We start from the raw sequence: 15867 nt of genomic DNA, 5'->3' as shown, positions 1-15867 counted from the left end.
CTTCGGAGGGAGGCATGTAATTATCATCCTCCGCCTCTCCATCCTCTACTCTCACTATCCTCCTACTCTAAATCTTGCTGGAGGGGATTGTTGTCGTCTTCGGCACTATCCGGAGTGCTATTATCTCCTGTGCCGGTGTCACCGCTTTTGGCGAGACTTAGAGCGGCGCCGCTGACGTCGGCGCTTGGGTTGCTTCTTGGAGGGGTCATCCTCCGCTGTCTCGTCTCCATTGCCTTCTTTGGGTGTGTCCACCATGTATATATCATATGATGAGGTGGCTGTGCAGTGCCCTGTGGGCAGTGGTTCCTCTTCGTCTCCCGCATCGTCGTCCATACCGTCGATGTCTTCGGAGTCGAAGTCGAGCATGTCGGTCAAATTGTCGACGGTGTCTACTAAGTGGGTGGTGGTGGGTGGCGAATTTCTTTGTCATCCGCATCCCAATCCTGCCGAACATAGTTTGGCCAGGACTCTCCTGGTAGGGAGAGAGACATTAATGAGTTCATTATGTCGCCGAAAGGCGAGTGCTGAAAGATATCCGTGGAGGTGAACTCCATGATCGGCGCCCAGTCGGATTCGACAGGCACGGCCGCAGGCGGTTCGAAGTCCGTGGTCGGGGAAGAATCCGTTAGTTCGGCGTCACGGCTCCCGTGAAGGGTAAGGTCGATACTCGGCTCGATTGCCGCTGAGGATACGGCCTCCGTGGCGGGGTCTATCCACCCGTCCATGGACGGCACAACTGGCTCCGAATTGAGGGTCGGAGCGGTTGCTGGCGCGAACTCCTGAACACTATCCGGCTAGCCACCGGAGCTTCAACTACCTGCACATAAAGGCGGCTTGGTTATTACTTGGAACTATGACCCTCTGTTTGCCGCCATTCTCGACCACAACCAGAGTCTCAGGGGCTACTATCTGCATGGGCATACCTAATGTATGCGGTACTATTGAAGCCATACATTATTTTACGTACCTCGAAGCCTTTCAGCAGAGTCATAAAAGCTTCGTGCAAACCGCTTTCGGTGGATGAAATCCTTTCAATTACCGTACCCATTAGCGTATGATGCACTTCCGAGACGACAACTTTCCCCAGAAGATCCTTCAGCGCGTCCGACCGCACACAGTACGGACCCTTGTGAACGTGCGTTATATGGACTAGAGGGGGTGAATAGGCGATTTTTACGAAATTCTTCACTGAGGAATTTGCTGGTGAGGAAATTCCTTAGCGAAGAACTACTAGCAGCGGAATAAGTACTCAAAAGTAAACACAACAGAATACAAGCATAGTCATCATGATGAAATGAAGACAGGCACAGAGTACAGGAAGCGTAATCACAGGATAACACAGGATGAAGACAAACAGACTGAAGAAATTGAACTGAGGAAATTGAGAAAGTCTTCAGTCAAAGTCTTCAAACACAGATATGAACAAACATACAGCACAGTATATGAGGAAATGAAAGAGTTGAGGAAATAGAACAAGTAAGCTCGGTGAAGACAATGATTTGGTAGACCAATTCCAACTGTTGTCTCAGTTGTACGTCTGGTTGGAGCGGCTGAGTATTTAAACTCGAGGACACATAGTCCCGGACACCCAGTCAAGGACACTTAGTCCAAGACACCAAGTCCTCACCATATTCTCCTTGAACTAAGGTCACACAGACCTCGTCCAATCACTCGTGGTAAGTCTTCAGGTGACTTCCAAACCTTCACAAACTTGGTCACTCGGCGATCCACAATTCCTCTTGGATGCTCTAGACCATGACGCCTAACCGTCTGGAAGAAGCATAGTCTTCAAAGGTAACAAGCGTCGGATCCACTCAGGATCAATCTCTTCAGTGATGCTCAATCACTTGGGGTTTGTAGGTGTTTGGGTTTTGGGTTTTTGGTTTTTCCTCACTTGATGATTTTCGCTCAAAGTCCTCGGAGGATGGGTTGCTCTCAAATGAAAAGTGTCAGTTTCTCTCGGAGCAGCCAACCAGCTAGTGGTTGTAGGGGGCGGCTATTTATAGCCTAGGGAGCAGCCCGACATGATAAGACATAAATGCCCTTCAATGATATGACCGTTAGGTGGATAGATATTTTGGAATAGCTGGCGCATAGCACATCAACATTCGGAATTTTGAGTAGCAAAATCCTCAGGGCTATCATGTTCCTCACTGTGTAGGCAATCCGCACTAGCGAATTCCTAACTCCACAGTCAGGACAAATTCCTCAGAGACCAGAAGAACTTCGTCTCTGTCACTGAAAAAATTGACTGAAATGTATGAGATTTCCGATGGCTTCACTCGAAGGGATTGGTAGGTGTAGGATTTTGAGTTGAGCATCACATGGAAATTTTTTCCTTAGTATTTCCTCGACCCCCTTTAACAGTACGGTGTTTCCTATGACTCAAGAAAGAGAAAAACAAAACTATGAACACGAAAGTCTTCAAGCTTCATATTTCTCGCATGAATATCAAGTCTTCACGGACACACCAATTTCTTCACTTTCAAAGTCTTCATGAAAGTCTTCAGAAATACCAAAATCTTCAGTCGAAGATATTCATTTTTAGGGGTCGACTTTTCCTGTAAATATCAAACTCCTCATAGACTTATAGACCTGTGTACACTCACACATGCATTAGTCCCTTAACCTATAAGTCTTCAATACACCAAAATCACTAAGGGGCACTAGATGCACTTACAATCTCCCCCTTTTTGGTGATTGATGACAATATAGGTTAAGTTTTCAACGGGGATAAACATATGAAGTGTAAATAGTGATATTGAGGAATTTGATTGCAAGATATAGAAGAACTCCCCCTGAAGATGTGCATAGTGAGGAATTTGCTTTTGAAGCAATGCACACTTGAAGAGTTGAATCATGGAGATCTCCCCCTATATCTTGTAATTCATACACGCATTTAACATATAATATGAAGAATTTGAAATGCATGATGAAATATGGTGCCTGATGAAATTCAGCATGCGTGCAATAATATTAACGAGGAATAAGCATGCAGAATAGTGCATCAAGAGTATTAGAGCACAGTGCATCAAAAGTATCAGAGCACCATCGGGTTTAAGATTACAACTCGATCTAATAAAGTTTCAGAAGAACGAGAGTTGTAACTTAGCAAAAAAAACGCCCATATAGTAGACCCGCTTGAAGACTAACTCATATTTCTCCCCCTTTGTCATTGAATGACCAAAAGGATCGAAAATGAGGACTAACGCCCCTGAAGATAATCATGCTGATGAAGGAGCGCCAGCGTTGTTGGGGTCGTTGGTTGATGTAGGGCCTGCTGCAGTGTCGTCCAAATCTTCATGTCCATCAGTGTCGCGTGATGAAGAATATGAGCTGGCCACCAGAGAAGGAACCTTGACCTTCTTGAATTTCTTCGGTGGAGGTGCAGACCAGTCAAAATCTTCATTAAGACCCATGTTCTTCAGATCTTCTTCACCATACAGATGTGACAGGATTGCGCAGGTGCGACCGAAGACTTGATGGAGGTAGTAGTGGTTTTTCTTCACTGCATTGTGTGTGGCAGTCATGTTGTGAAGAAGTGAACCAAACTGACGCTTAACCCATTTGTGATTTCGATCCACCTTCTGGTGAAGACTAAGCAGAAGTTCACGGTCTGTCATCACGCGCGGAGCAGTGGCTTGAGGAGTGGACTTGGGTGCATTGGCAGAGTCATGTGTGGCAGAGTCATCATTGGTGGAATAAGATGCAGCTTTGCAAAACTGACCATCCAATGGACGAATGCCTTCATCAATTACAGCTAGTGCCTTGCCCTTTCCATCAACTGAGGAATATGTCTGCTTGAGGACTTCAATTGGGGGCAAGTAGCTGAGATGATTCTGGAAATTAGCTTTGTAGTTGAGTGAAGACCTTGTCCTGAGGAATCTCATGATCCAAGGTGCATAAGGCATCAGCTCAAACGGAGACAGTGCAACATTGGCCATAGTCCTCATGAAGAAATCGTGATAATTTACAGGAATGCCATGAATGATGTTGAATACCAGATTCTTCATGATGCCAACAATTTCCTCATGAGATGAGTCGTGACCTTTGATAGGACTGATTGTCCTCGTAAGAATACGATAGACAGTTCTGGGCACGTACGACAATTCCTTCACAAGGAATTTGGTTCTTGGTGCTTGACCTGGCTTCAAAGGTTTCATCAGCACCTGCATGTAATGATGTGTGAGCTCAGGTTCACTGTAGATGCAGCGAGCTTCTTCAAGGGGAGGACTGAGTGGTAGAGCACGAAGCAATTCAGAGGCTGGTGCAGTGTAGTGAGTGTTTTCAGACATCCAGTACAACACCCATGAATTCACATCATCAGCATCTCCGGTGATGTGCAGCGTCGTGAAGAACACTGAGGACTGGTGCGAAGCACGGCAGAGATTCCATATCCACATGAGGAATATGCTCATGGTAGAAAATCTTCTCCTTGTTGAACAGTACTGAGGAATAGAAATTGGTTTGACTGGCAGTCTAGAAACGCTTCTTCCTAATGCGAGCAGAGTTATATGGGTTGTAATCTTCGAAGAATACGTGCTCGCCGAAGAAATCATCAGCCTTGAACTTTTGCTTGCGTTAGAATGGATCCTTTGGCTTCGGCAGAGGAGTGTCAGTGAGTTGCATCACGACCTCAGGAATCTCAATCGCAGGTTCTTCAGGCTGAGGAATTTCTGGTTCCTCCTTAGTGGCAGTCTGCGTCGTTGGTTGTTCAGCAGCAGCAGTTTCTTCAGCGGTTGTGGCTGGAATTTCATCATGGACAGATGCAGTGGGATGAGTTTCTTCAGAGACCATGTGAACAGTTTGTGTGGGGGACTGAGGAATTTGTTGTAGAGGGGTGAACATTGGAGAGTTTGGATGCTGACTTTCCCAGAATTCATCACTGATTATGGGTGTGGAGCAGCCAATGTCCACATCTTCATCTTTCATTTCTTCAATGTCAGCCTCTTCAGCTGTGAACTGAGGCATAGGCGAGGAGATGATAGGTGTTGAAGGGATCGCATCCACTTCAATTTCTTCATCCAACGGTTTATACGAAGCAGCAGAATGAGTTGCTTCATCAGATCCGCTGGGGATCACATATTCTTCATCAAGAGGAACAAGGTCCTTTGATGGCCTGGTTGAGATGGGAACAACATTAATCGGATGTGCAAATGAACTTGTCATAGGCTTCATTTTGTTCGGAGCTGAAGAATCTGAAGCAGCTGATGCGTTCCTTTTCTTCACTACAGCACGCTCTGCAGCCTTGGTCTTCTTCACATCTGATGCAGATGGAAGGATTGTTGTTGAAATTGGTGCAGGAGCAGCTGAGGAATCTGGTTGATTTTCTTCAGGCACAACTGGTGCAGTTGCCCTGAGTTCTTCAGTTTCTTCAGGCGGACCACTAGTGGGTGCCCTGGCAATTTCTACAGTGGCTAGAATGCAGTCATCAGCCCTGGAACTCACATTTTCTTCAGCAGCCTGATTGTCATCAGCGGTGCTAGCATTTTCTTCAGTAGGCTGAGTAGATGCTTCAGCCTAAGGAATTTCCTGTTGCGTTGGGGCAGCAACATTTGAAGTGAACTGTTCAGTTATCTCTAAAAATATAACTTTGGCTCCTTGCCAATCAGCATAGTAGGCTTTGAAGTCATCGCTGAGGGTTTTGATTTCAGATTGGATTTTTACAAGTTCATCAGTTGTCATAGTAACAACGTTGTTCTTCAGAAATTTCTCCTTCTTGTACTGTGCTTTCTTGATCTACCTGGCCTTCTCAAATTTCCACTTTTCTTCTTGAATGAAGTGGGTCAGCATGTGACTTTGGCCAGGAGTCAGCCCTAAGTCAGGCAAGGGAGTGTTGGGGTCCTTGTGCCAATCATCAATGTAGTCGAGGATCATCTTGGTATCCAAAAGCAGTGGCACCTCTGATCCTTTGGCTCTAGCGGCCCTGACTTGCCTGTCTCTGATGATTTCTACAAGTTCATCATCATCAGCTTCGTCTTCATCAGACGGCACTTGGAAAGCGACTTTCTTCTTTTCAGGACTTGGGCGTGGACCTCGTCCAACAGTGGCCTTTGTCTTGAGCAGTGAGGGGCCAGCTGAGGAACATGGTGCAGTTGAGGAACTAGCTGAGACACCTGTGGCAATGGAGATGCCGGCAGTCCTTTGGCACGAAGCGAGATGCACAGGTGCTGAGGATTTGGTCGGAACAGCTAAAGGCTTTGGCGGAGGAGCTGAGGACTTTGGAGGAATAGGAGCAGCATGAGGAATTGGCCGTGAGGGCTTTGATGATTCTGGACGTAAGGGCATTGCTGAGGAAGCACTTGGCTTGTGCGCAGGCTTATTTAACATAGCCTTCTTTGGCTTGACAGCAAGGACCTCAGCAGAGGCAGCAGCAGCAGAGTCTTCATTAAATTTCCTCACTGCTTCTCTGGCTTGCTTAGCCAACTTGCCTTGGCACTTGGCCCATTCATCAGGATAGTCCTCACCTTGCTTGAGGCTGGTGGGATCAGCAATTTGGCCAGGTGCCAGTGGTGCTCTTGGGCATGGAGGATTGAGTGCGAATTTCTTCATGTACTTAGGAGTGACATATCTGTACTCCCTCCATTCTCTTGCCCATCTCCTCTCTATCTTCTGAATGCGCACTTTGCGCTCATTCTTGGTTTCCTCAGGAGGTGTGCAGTACCCAGCATATATGTCATCAGGGATTTCAAACGCTGTATTTACCTCAGGCCTCTTTCCTCCCTTCTGTGGCCTTTTACCATCAGCCATTTTCTTCAGTTGAGGAATTTGAACAATTGAATTCTCTGAAGAAGTATGCAACTTTTCTTCGAGGAACGTTGCAAATGAGTTAAGTTGATGAGAACCTAGTGATTCAGCAGCTGACATGTGTACCTGTGAACAGAGTATAGTTGCGAGGAATTTGGAGAGGTCATATGCGTTCTCAGAAGGTTTTTCAAAAAGAACAAGTTTGAGGAATTTGACCAGATGAGTCTTGAAGATTTTCACTAAGCGTTCTTTGTCTTAGGTTCCAGAGTTGTATAGATCGAAGATCCACACAATTGAGGAATCTTGAAGAAAAATGATGCTTAGAGAAATGAATCAAGAACAGATGACTTTGTGAGGTTTTCAGTGTGTGAAGATATGAAGAAAAACACTTTTGAAGATTTTGTAGATAATCATTCGAATCAACAAGGGCAGTAAAAGTAACTTTTATTTACCCTGGACGAAAAACACGATGAACTGGAGTGAGGAGATGTGAAGTTCGTCTGTGCAGACCTTCCATGCCCTAACTTGGCGGAGGAAGACGGCTACGGCGGCGGCGGAGTGAAGATGTCCGCGGTCGGCGCGAGTACGTCGACGACGAGGTCAAGGCAGTGAAGCTCTTCCTCACCGGCGGCGATGAAGTAGCGGTGGCGCTAGGGTTTGAGAAGCTCGAGCTGGAGAGAGAGGTCGAGCAGAGTAAAAGATGTGAGGAAGGGAAGGAGGGGTATTTATAGCCATGGTGAAAAACTACTCGCCCGAAGAAATTGACGAACGTGCCCCTGACCCTTCTCATTCGCATGACATGTGTTACCCACGTAGTGAGAGGTGGAGATCATGTTAGATCATGGGTGAGTGGATAAGTGTATCGTGGGATGCAGAACGGTTTGAGTGGCAACGCCGAAAATTTAGATAAAATAGATTTTAAAGTTTCGTTCGCAATTTCTTCAGCTGACAAGGACACAGTGAAGATTTTGAACGAGTTTCAAATAGAATGCACATGAAGAGTTTGTGAACAGATTGGGTTGAGTAAAGCATAGAGGGGAAGGGTCCGATCACATTCACTTAGCAGAAAACCAACTTGAGGAAATAGCAATAAGTGAATGTTGTAGAGGACATAAACTCATATATATATATATAGCCAATGAAGAAAAACGACGGAACCAGTGAAGACGTTGCAAAGTTGAAGAATATGAATAATTTGAGGAATTTCAACTTTTGGTGGTGGCGTGACCCACCGTATAAGAATGATGGTTTTAGACACCACGTACAATTATCGTAGGGTTCTGAGAATCAAATTCTTCGTTAATTTCTTCACACTAAGAGTGTTATTCTCCATTGATTGAAGTAAAACGTTTCTTCATGTGTTGCACATCTAAGTCATCAATTTTGCATAAGTGTTAGGACGAGTGTCCTTTTCACAGAACATTCGAAGATTCTAGGATATTTAGCTCACACCGCAACTTGCTAAATCTCTTCTCATCCAAGGGCTTTGTGAAGATATCGGTTAGCTGTTCTTCAGTCTTCACATGATCAATAGAAATGTCGCCCTTCAACACATGATCACGAAGAAAATGATGATGAATCTGAATGTGCTTTGTCTTCGAGTGCTGAACTGGGTTGTGAGCAATCTTGATGGCACTCTCATTGTCACAGAAGAGAGGTACATTCTTCATGTTGACGTCGTAGTCCTTGAGCGTTTGCTTCATCCATAGCAATTGGGCACAGCAAGAACCAGCGGCAATGTACTCAGCTTCAGCAGTAGATAGTGATACGTAGTTCTGTTTGTTCGAGGACCAACAGACCAAAGATCGTCCGAGGAAATGACATGTACCAGATGTTGACTTGCGATCCACACGATCACCAGCATAGTCAGAGTCAGAATATCCAACAAGATCAAAAACCGAGCCCTTGGGGTACCATAATCCAAGTGTTGGTGTGTGAGCTAGATATCGAAGAATATGCTTCACAGCCTTATGGTGTGATTCCTTCGGTGCAGCTTGAAATCGGGCACACATGCAAACACTAAGCATTATATCCGGCCTAGATGCACATAAGTATAATAAGGAACCTATCATGGAGCGGTATACCTTATGATCGAAGTCAATACCATTTTCATCAGTGCACAGATGGCCATTTGTGGGCATAGGAATTTTGACGCCTTTGCAATCTTGCATGCCGAATTTCCTCAGTACATCCTTGAGGTATTTCTCCTAAGATATGAATATGCCATTGTGTTGTTAACGAATTTGAAGACCTAAGAAGAATTTCAACTCTCCCATACTAGACATTTGATATTCTTCACTCATCATATAGGCAAATTCATCACTATAACGTTGGTCAGTACAGCCAAAGATAATATCATCAACATATAATTGGCACACAAACAATTCACCATCATAAGATTTAGTGAAAAGAGTAGGGTCGAGTGAACTGGGTTTGAAGCCTTTCTTCATGAAGAGTTCCTTCAAAGTATCATACCAAGCCCGTGGGGCCTGCTTGAGGCCATAGAGGGCCTTGTTGAGTCTGAAGACTTTGTCAGGATTCTTTGGATCTTCAAAACCTGGGGGTTGAGCAACATATACTTCTTCCTCAAGCTTACCATTGAGGAATGCACTTTTCACATCCATTTGATATAGAGTGATATCATGATGGTTAGCATAAGAAAGTAATATGCGAATAGCCTCAAGTCTAGCAACAGGTGCAAAAGTTTCATCGAAATCAATTCCTTAAACCTATGTGTAGCCTTGAGCTACAAGCCGTGCCTTATTCCTCACCACAAGGCCATTTTCATCTTTCTTGTTGTGGTAGATCCACTTTGTGCCGATGATATTGTGCTTGCGAGGATCTGGACGTTTGACCAGTTCCCAGACATTGTTGAGCTCGAACTGATGTAATTCTTCTTGCATGGCCTGAATCCACTCAGGCTCCAGAAATGCTTCATCTACCTTAGTGGGCTCTGTAATAGAGACAAAAGCATACTGCCCACAAAAGTTAGACAAATGTGAAGCTTTTGAGCGTGTGAGAGGACCTGGTGCTTTGATGTCATTGATGATCTTTTCAATTTGCACTTCCTTTGCAATGCGAGGATGAGCTGGTTTGTCGTTGAAGAGTTTGATCAGCGTTTTCTTCAGCATTTTCTTCAGGTGCATTAGCTCGACGTTCTTCATGTTCTGGAATGAATTCTTCAGCAGATTCTTCAGTAGGAATGACATCCTCAGTAGCCTTGAACTTGATAGTTTCCTCAGGTGCTGGTTCATCTATCACAGTAGGTAGGTGCTCTCTTTGCGAGCCATTAGTTTCATCGAACCGCACATCTACAGTTTCAACAACTTTGTGAAGAACGTTGTTGAAGACTCTGTAGGTGTGCGAGTCCTTTCCGTAACCAAGCATAAAACCTTCAGGTGCTTTCGGTGCAAATTTTGAGTTGTGATGAGGATCCCTAATCCAACATTTATCACCGAAGACTTTGAAATAACTTACATTGGGTTTCTTATCAGTGAGGAGTTCATAGGCAGTCTTTTTGAAGAATTTGTGAAGATATACTCTGTTGATGATGTGCCACGCAGTATCAATTGCCCCAGTCCAGAAACAACAAGGCGTTTTGTATTCATCAAGCATAGTGCAAGCCATCTCAGCAAGAGTCCTGTTCTTGCGCTCCACGACGCCATTCTGCTGAGGAGTGTAAGGAGCAGATAACTCATGAGTGATACCAAGTTCATCAAGATAGTCATCGAGACCAGAATTCTTGAACTCAGTGCCATTGTCACTTCTGATGTGCATGATCTTCACACCAAAGTTGGTTGAAGCCCTCGAGGAAAATCGTTTGAAGACTTCCTGCACTTCATGTTTGTAAGTAACAAGGTGTACCCATGTGTAACGAGAATAATCATCAACAATAACGAAGCCATATTGAGATGCTTCATTTGAGATAGCAGAATAATGATTAGGACCAAAGAGATCCATGTGAAGCAATTCAAATGGGCGAGTGGTGGTCATGATAGTCTTCGCTGGATGCTTGGTCTTGGTCGTCTTCCCAGCTTCACAGGCTCTGCATAGGTGATCCTTGAGGAATTTGACATTCTCGATGCCAATGACATGCTTCTTCTTCGCAAGCGTGTGCAAATTCCTCATGCCTGCATGACTAAGTCGTCGATGCCAGAGCTAGCCTTCTGAAGCTTTTGCAAGTAAGCACACGGCTGGTTGTGGTCCTGTAGAGAAATCAACAATATACAGGTCTCCTCTCCTAAAGCCTTCGAAGACTTTGGAATTGTCAGCTTCCATAACCACAACACAACGGTACTTGCCAAAGACAACAACCATATCAAGATCACAAAGCATTGAGATAGACATAAGGTTGTATCCTAGGGACTCAACAAGCATGACTTTGTCCATGTGTCGATCCTTTGTAATCGCAACCTTACCTAGACCCAATACCTAACTTTTTCCTTTGTCAGCAAAGATGATATGCTTCAGATGCGACGGAGATAATGGAGCATCCATCAATAGATTTTTGTCACTAGTCATGTGGTTTGTATATCCACTATCGAGGACCCACTCAGTGGCTTTGGGTTGATCATCCTGCAGATGAATTAGTGCAGCTTACAAACTCATATACTTCATCAGATAAGAATATGACATCAATTCATCACATAAATTTCATCAAGTAAAAGAACTGATAAAGCAATATGAGGACGTGAGAAATGAAAGTTCATTTCTTCATGGTTAGCCTGCATCCTTTCAGGCATGCTCAGGTCTCCAGCAAATTCTTCAGGAGATTATGTGCGTCTGGAGACCTGACCCTGCAGAAGAGATTAGTTCTTTTTCTTCACCACCCACATCTGAAGGGGTGGCAAAGAGTTCATCATTCTGCGAGCTCCATACGAGAAGGATGGCATAGAAGCCAGTCCATTTCGTCTCACATAAGAGGGGTTAGCGTAAGCATAAGAGTATGCAGAGAAATTCTTTGAGGACTTATGGACATAATGATTTGAAGAATAATGCACATATCCATAATCCTTAGATCTTCCATGCGAAACAAACGGGTTAGCACGATGATGTTCATATGAGGACTTTGATCCATATGAGGAATTTGGTCCATATGAAGAATTTGATCTGGGGTTCCTATTCTTCACAGGTGGTGTCATGATGACATTCACCTGAAGATTTTCAAGACATCTTTTGGGAACCTAGATTTTCTTCATAGGGGAGCCGTTCCTGTAGTTAGTGCCAACATATCTAGCAAATACTTCACCATTCTGATTTTTGAATAGCTTATAGTTGGAGTCAATTGACTCATCATCAGAATGAGGAGATTCACATGCAAATCCAGATAAGTTAGATGGATCAACTAGAGGTCCCTTTGCAGCAACCCATGTATTTTTGGGGTACTGCTAAGGCTTCCAATATGTACCATCAGCATTGAGTTTCCTCTCAAAGGCGATACCCTCTTTCCTAGGGTCTTGCTTTCTTTGAAGAAATTCATAAGAAAGCTTCTCATGATCCTATAAGAGAGTGTTATGATGACTTTGAAGTTTGTCAAGCTTGGACTGAAGTCTCTGAAGATTTTCAGTCAAAGTTTCATGTCACACCCTTGTTAGTTCAAGCATTAGAGTAAGCATCATGTTTAAATTCCTTTTAATTTTGAAACGGGGAAGACAGAAACCCCAGCACCCCCTGGAAACAACTAGGGTTTACTAAAATTATTTTCAATGAACCTGAAATTCCCTTCTAAAAAGTTCACTCTCTTTGTCTTGGGTTAGAACCTCTGGCAAAATTGGTGCACAATTTTCTAGGTCAACGGAAGGTCATTGAATTAAATCATAAGTATTTGAATTTGGGCATTTAAATGCTATAAAATAATTTAAATGCTCAAATAATTCTGGAAATAAGTGTGGGCTGTTGGAAATAATCTAAACAGAGCCCCTGATTATTTTCAGGATTTTTAAAGATGTCTAGGTATTTTTAATAAAGCCCAACAGTTGCAGAAAAAATAGAAAAGAAAACAAATAAGAAAAAGAGAGAGAGGGAAACCCACCTGGGCCACACCTGTGCTGGCCCACCCGACCTGGCTCGGCCCAGTCGACTGGCCTTGCCAGTCGTCCACCTCCTCCCGCCTGGAGGATGAGGAGCGCGTGGCCGGCGCCCGCGGCCACACGCCGGCCACCTCCTGCTTCTGCCGACGCCCTGGAGGTGTCTAGGGGTGCCACGCCGACCCCCACGTCCCCCTCTCTTTCTTCCCACTCTCCCCATGGCCTCTCTCCCTCTCTGGCTCTCTCCCCCTCTTCCTGCCAAGCGCAGCCATCGCAGCCGACAAGCTTCACCGCAGCCACCGCCGTCCATTTGCTGCCCCGACATGCTAGTAAGCTCCACCGTCATCGACTGCATCAAGTAGGCTGAGCCCCATGCGCTCGCTCGCCCCGGAGACGCCGCACCGAGCTCATTCTCAACTCCGGCCACCGGAGATCCCCCTCGGCGCCCCGCTCGCTCCACCCCTTCCCCGAGCTCGCCGATCGCTCCCCTGCAACCGCTGTGAGCTCTGCCACTGTTTCCCCTCTCCCCGCACTCGTCCGCGTCCTCCAACCCCCTCTGCCATCGAGGCCGAGAGCTCGGCTCCGCCGGCCATGTCGCCGCCGTGGCCACAGGCGTGTAAGCTCGAATCCGAGCACGCCTTCGTCTTCCACGTGCTCCTAGGAGCCTAACACACCACTCCCCATGCCTCGTCGTGCCCCGTAGCGTTGGGTTCATCCACGCCCGAACTCCGGCGACCGCCAAGGTCGTCACCGGCGTCGTTCCAAGCCTCCCCGAGCTCCACTTTCTCCACCAAACGACGCGGCTCGCTCCCCGCGTCACGTAGCTGCTCTCCGCTGTCGATTTGGTCGCCGGAGACGCAAACCCGAGCCCCTCCGCCGCGTCTGTCGTCACCGGCGTCAAGCCACCGGCAAGTTTGACTCAGTTTGACCCCTGTGCGGGCCCAGGTAGACCCCCTAGGTCTATGATAGGTGGGGCCGGTCTGCTAATCAGTTTAAGATTAGTTTTAACTAATTCTAATTAGTTTAGACGCTGACATGTGGGCCCAGGCCCCACTGACAGCTAATTAGTGTTAATCTAATTCTGTTAACTAGTTGTGACACTTACAGAGAGGGCCCACCAGTCAGGTTTGACCTGGCCGACCCGGTTGACCGCTGACGTCACACCTATGTCATGCTGACGCATTAATTCAATTACTGGAATTATTCTTATATAGGAAATTCCAGAAAATATCCAACACTTCTAAAAATCATAGAAAATCAGCCATAGCTCCAAATGCAAAGATTTATATATGAAAAATGATCAGAAAAATTCAATCTATCCATCTGTACTGGTTTCATGCATGACAAAGCAAGTTAACCTTGCTGTTTAAGCAGAATAAGGTAATGCACTAATTAGGCCATGTTTAATGAGCTAATATTTGAATCTTTGATTCAAATGAGTTCATCCCCTTCTGTTATAGCTTGCATTAGGCCAAGACACTTTCATCTTGCCATGTCATAGCATGCATCACATTGTTGCATATTGCCATGTGTTGATTATGTTCGGTGTGTCTTTCGTGGTAGGTTCTGCCTCCGAGGATAACCCCGAGTATCCGTCTGAAGGGCAGTACCCTACTACCTCTACAACAGGCAAGAAACCCATTGATCATTCCGATACAAACCCATGTTCTCGCTTCTGCTCTTGTTTACTGCATTAAGACAACGCGATTCAAACTGCTGTGTGCTACGGTAGTTGAAACCTTATCCTCTGCTTGACCTGTCATTGCCACAGTAACTAGATGAAACCCACTAGCATGTGTAGGAGTTGATTGAGCCATGTATGTGATTCCTACCTTGCTATGCCTGCTATGCTTAGAGTTGTGTCAGGTCTGGTTCATCTGGGTGATGGGCTAGAGTGATATGATTATGTCGGTAACGTGAGGAATGTGTTGAACATGTTTTGGTAAAGGTATCGATGAGAGGCCATGTCGGAGTACATGGTGGGTTGTTTCATTGAGACCGTCCATAAGAACTGAGATCTGTATGCATGATTTAAGGTTCAGCTACTACCACACATTGGTCCCTGAAATATGACCCCGCTCGACTTACTGACCCCTCTCGCCCTCTGTCCAGGAGTTGCAACTAGTTTCTGGTGTTTGTAAGTTATGTGTTGGCGGCCGTGCGTAGCGCTGACCCTAGGGGTGGGCTATGATGCGGTAGATACACTATGGCCGGGTATGCCGGGTGCCCGTTTGGCGTCTCGGGACTCTGTACACATCGTTTGGGGCCGTTGAGGACACCCCAGCCGGATTTCCTTGCGGATGGAACCTGAATAGGCGATGAACCTGGACTAGAGACTTGCGCGGTTAGTTAGGTCGTGGTCTACACCCACGTCGGCTTTCACTTGAAGTCTGCCGAGCACATGTCGTGTGCAGACGCTAAGTGGTGGAAACATGTGTGACGAAGTACACCCCTGCAGGGTATAAAACTATTCGAATAGCCTCGTCCGCGGTAAAGGACTACTTGGTTGCCTATACAGTTCATAGACAAGTTAATGGTTACTACTAAAAGACTCAAGATAAGTGTGAGTACCGAGGATGGCCCTCTCGTAGGATGACGAGAGAATCCCCGGTGGAGTATTGTGTTGGTGAGTAGTGGACTCGTGTGCGAAAACTATTTTACTAGTGGAGTTCCGTAGGATAGCTTAGCCAAGAGTCAAAGCTGGCTTGCTTGCAATGCAATAACCCCACCACCTTCTTGAGAATAAGCTTGTAAAGTAGGTTCTGTTGTAAGACTTGTTGAGTACCTTTGTACTCATGTTTGCTTAATTACTGTTTTCAGACGACAACACCGCCCCCTCCGATGGGTTCTACGTAGACCTTGACGTCGACGAGTGACTAGCCACCCAGGTGGTGATCCTGGCCATGGAGGGCCCTATGTAGATAGACAGGCTTCGAGAAGCCTTCTTTCTTTCTAGTGTCTGTACTCAGACTAGTTGCTTCCGCTTGTGCTTGTATGATTGTATGACTTGAGTGTCGGGTCATGTGACCCCTATCTGTATGAACATGTTATGTATGGCTCTCTGGAGCCTTTAAATAAAGTACTTGAGTTGTAG

This window comes from Triticum urartu, chromosome 2 (assembly GCF_003073215.2).
Source record: "Triticum urartu cultivar G1812 chromosome 2, Tu2.1, whole genome shotgun sequence".
NCBI classification, from domain to species: domain Eukaryota; kingdom Viridiplantae; phylum Streptophyta; class Magnoliopsida; order Poales; family Poaceae; genus Triticum; species Triticum urartu.
The sequence above is the reverse complement of the archived record's forward strand: the minus strand, read 5'-3'. Positions refer to the sequence as shown.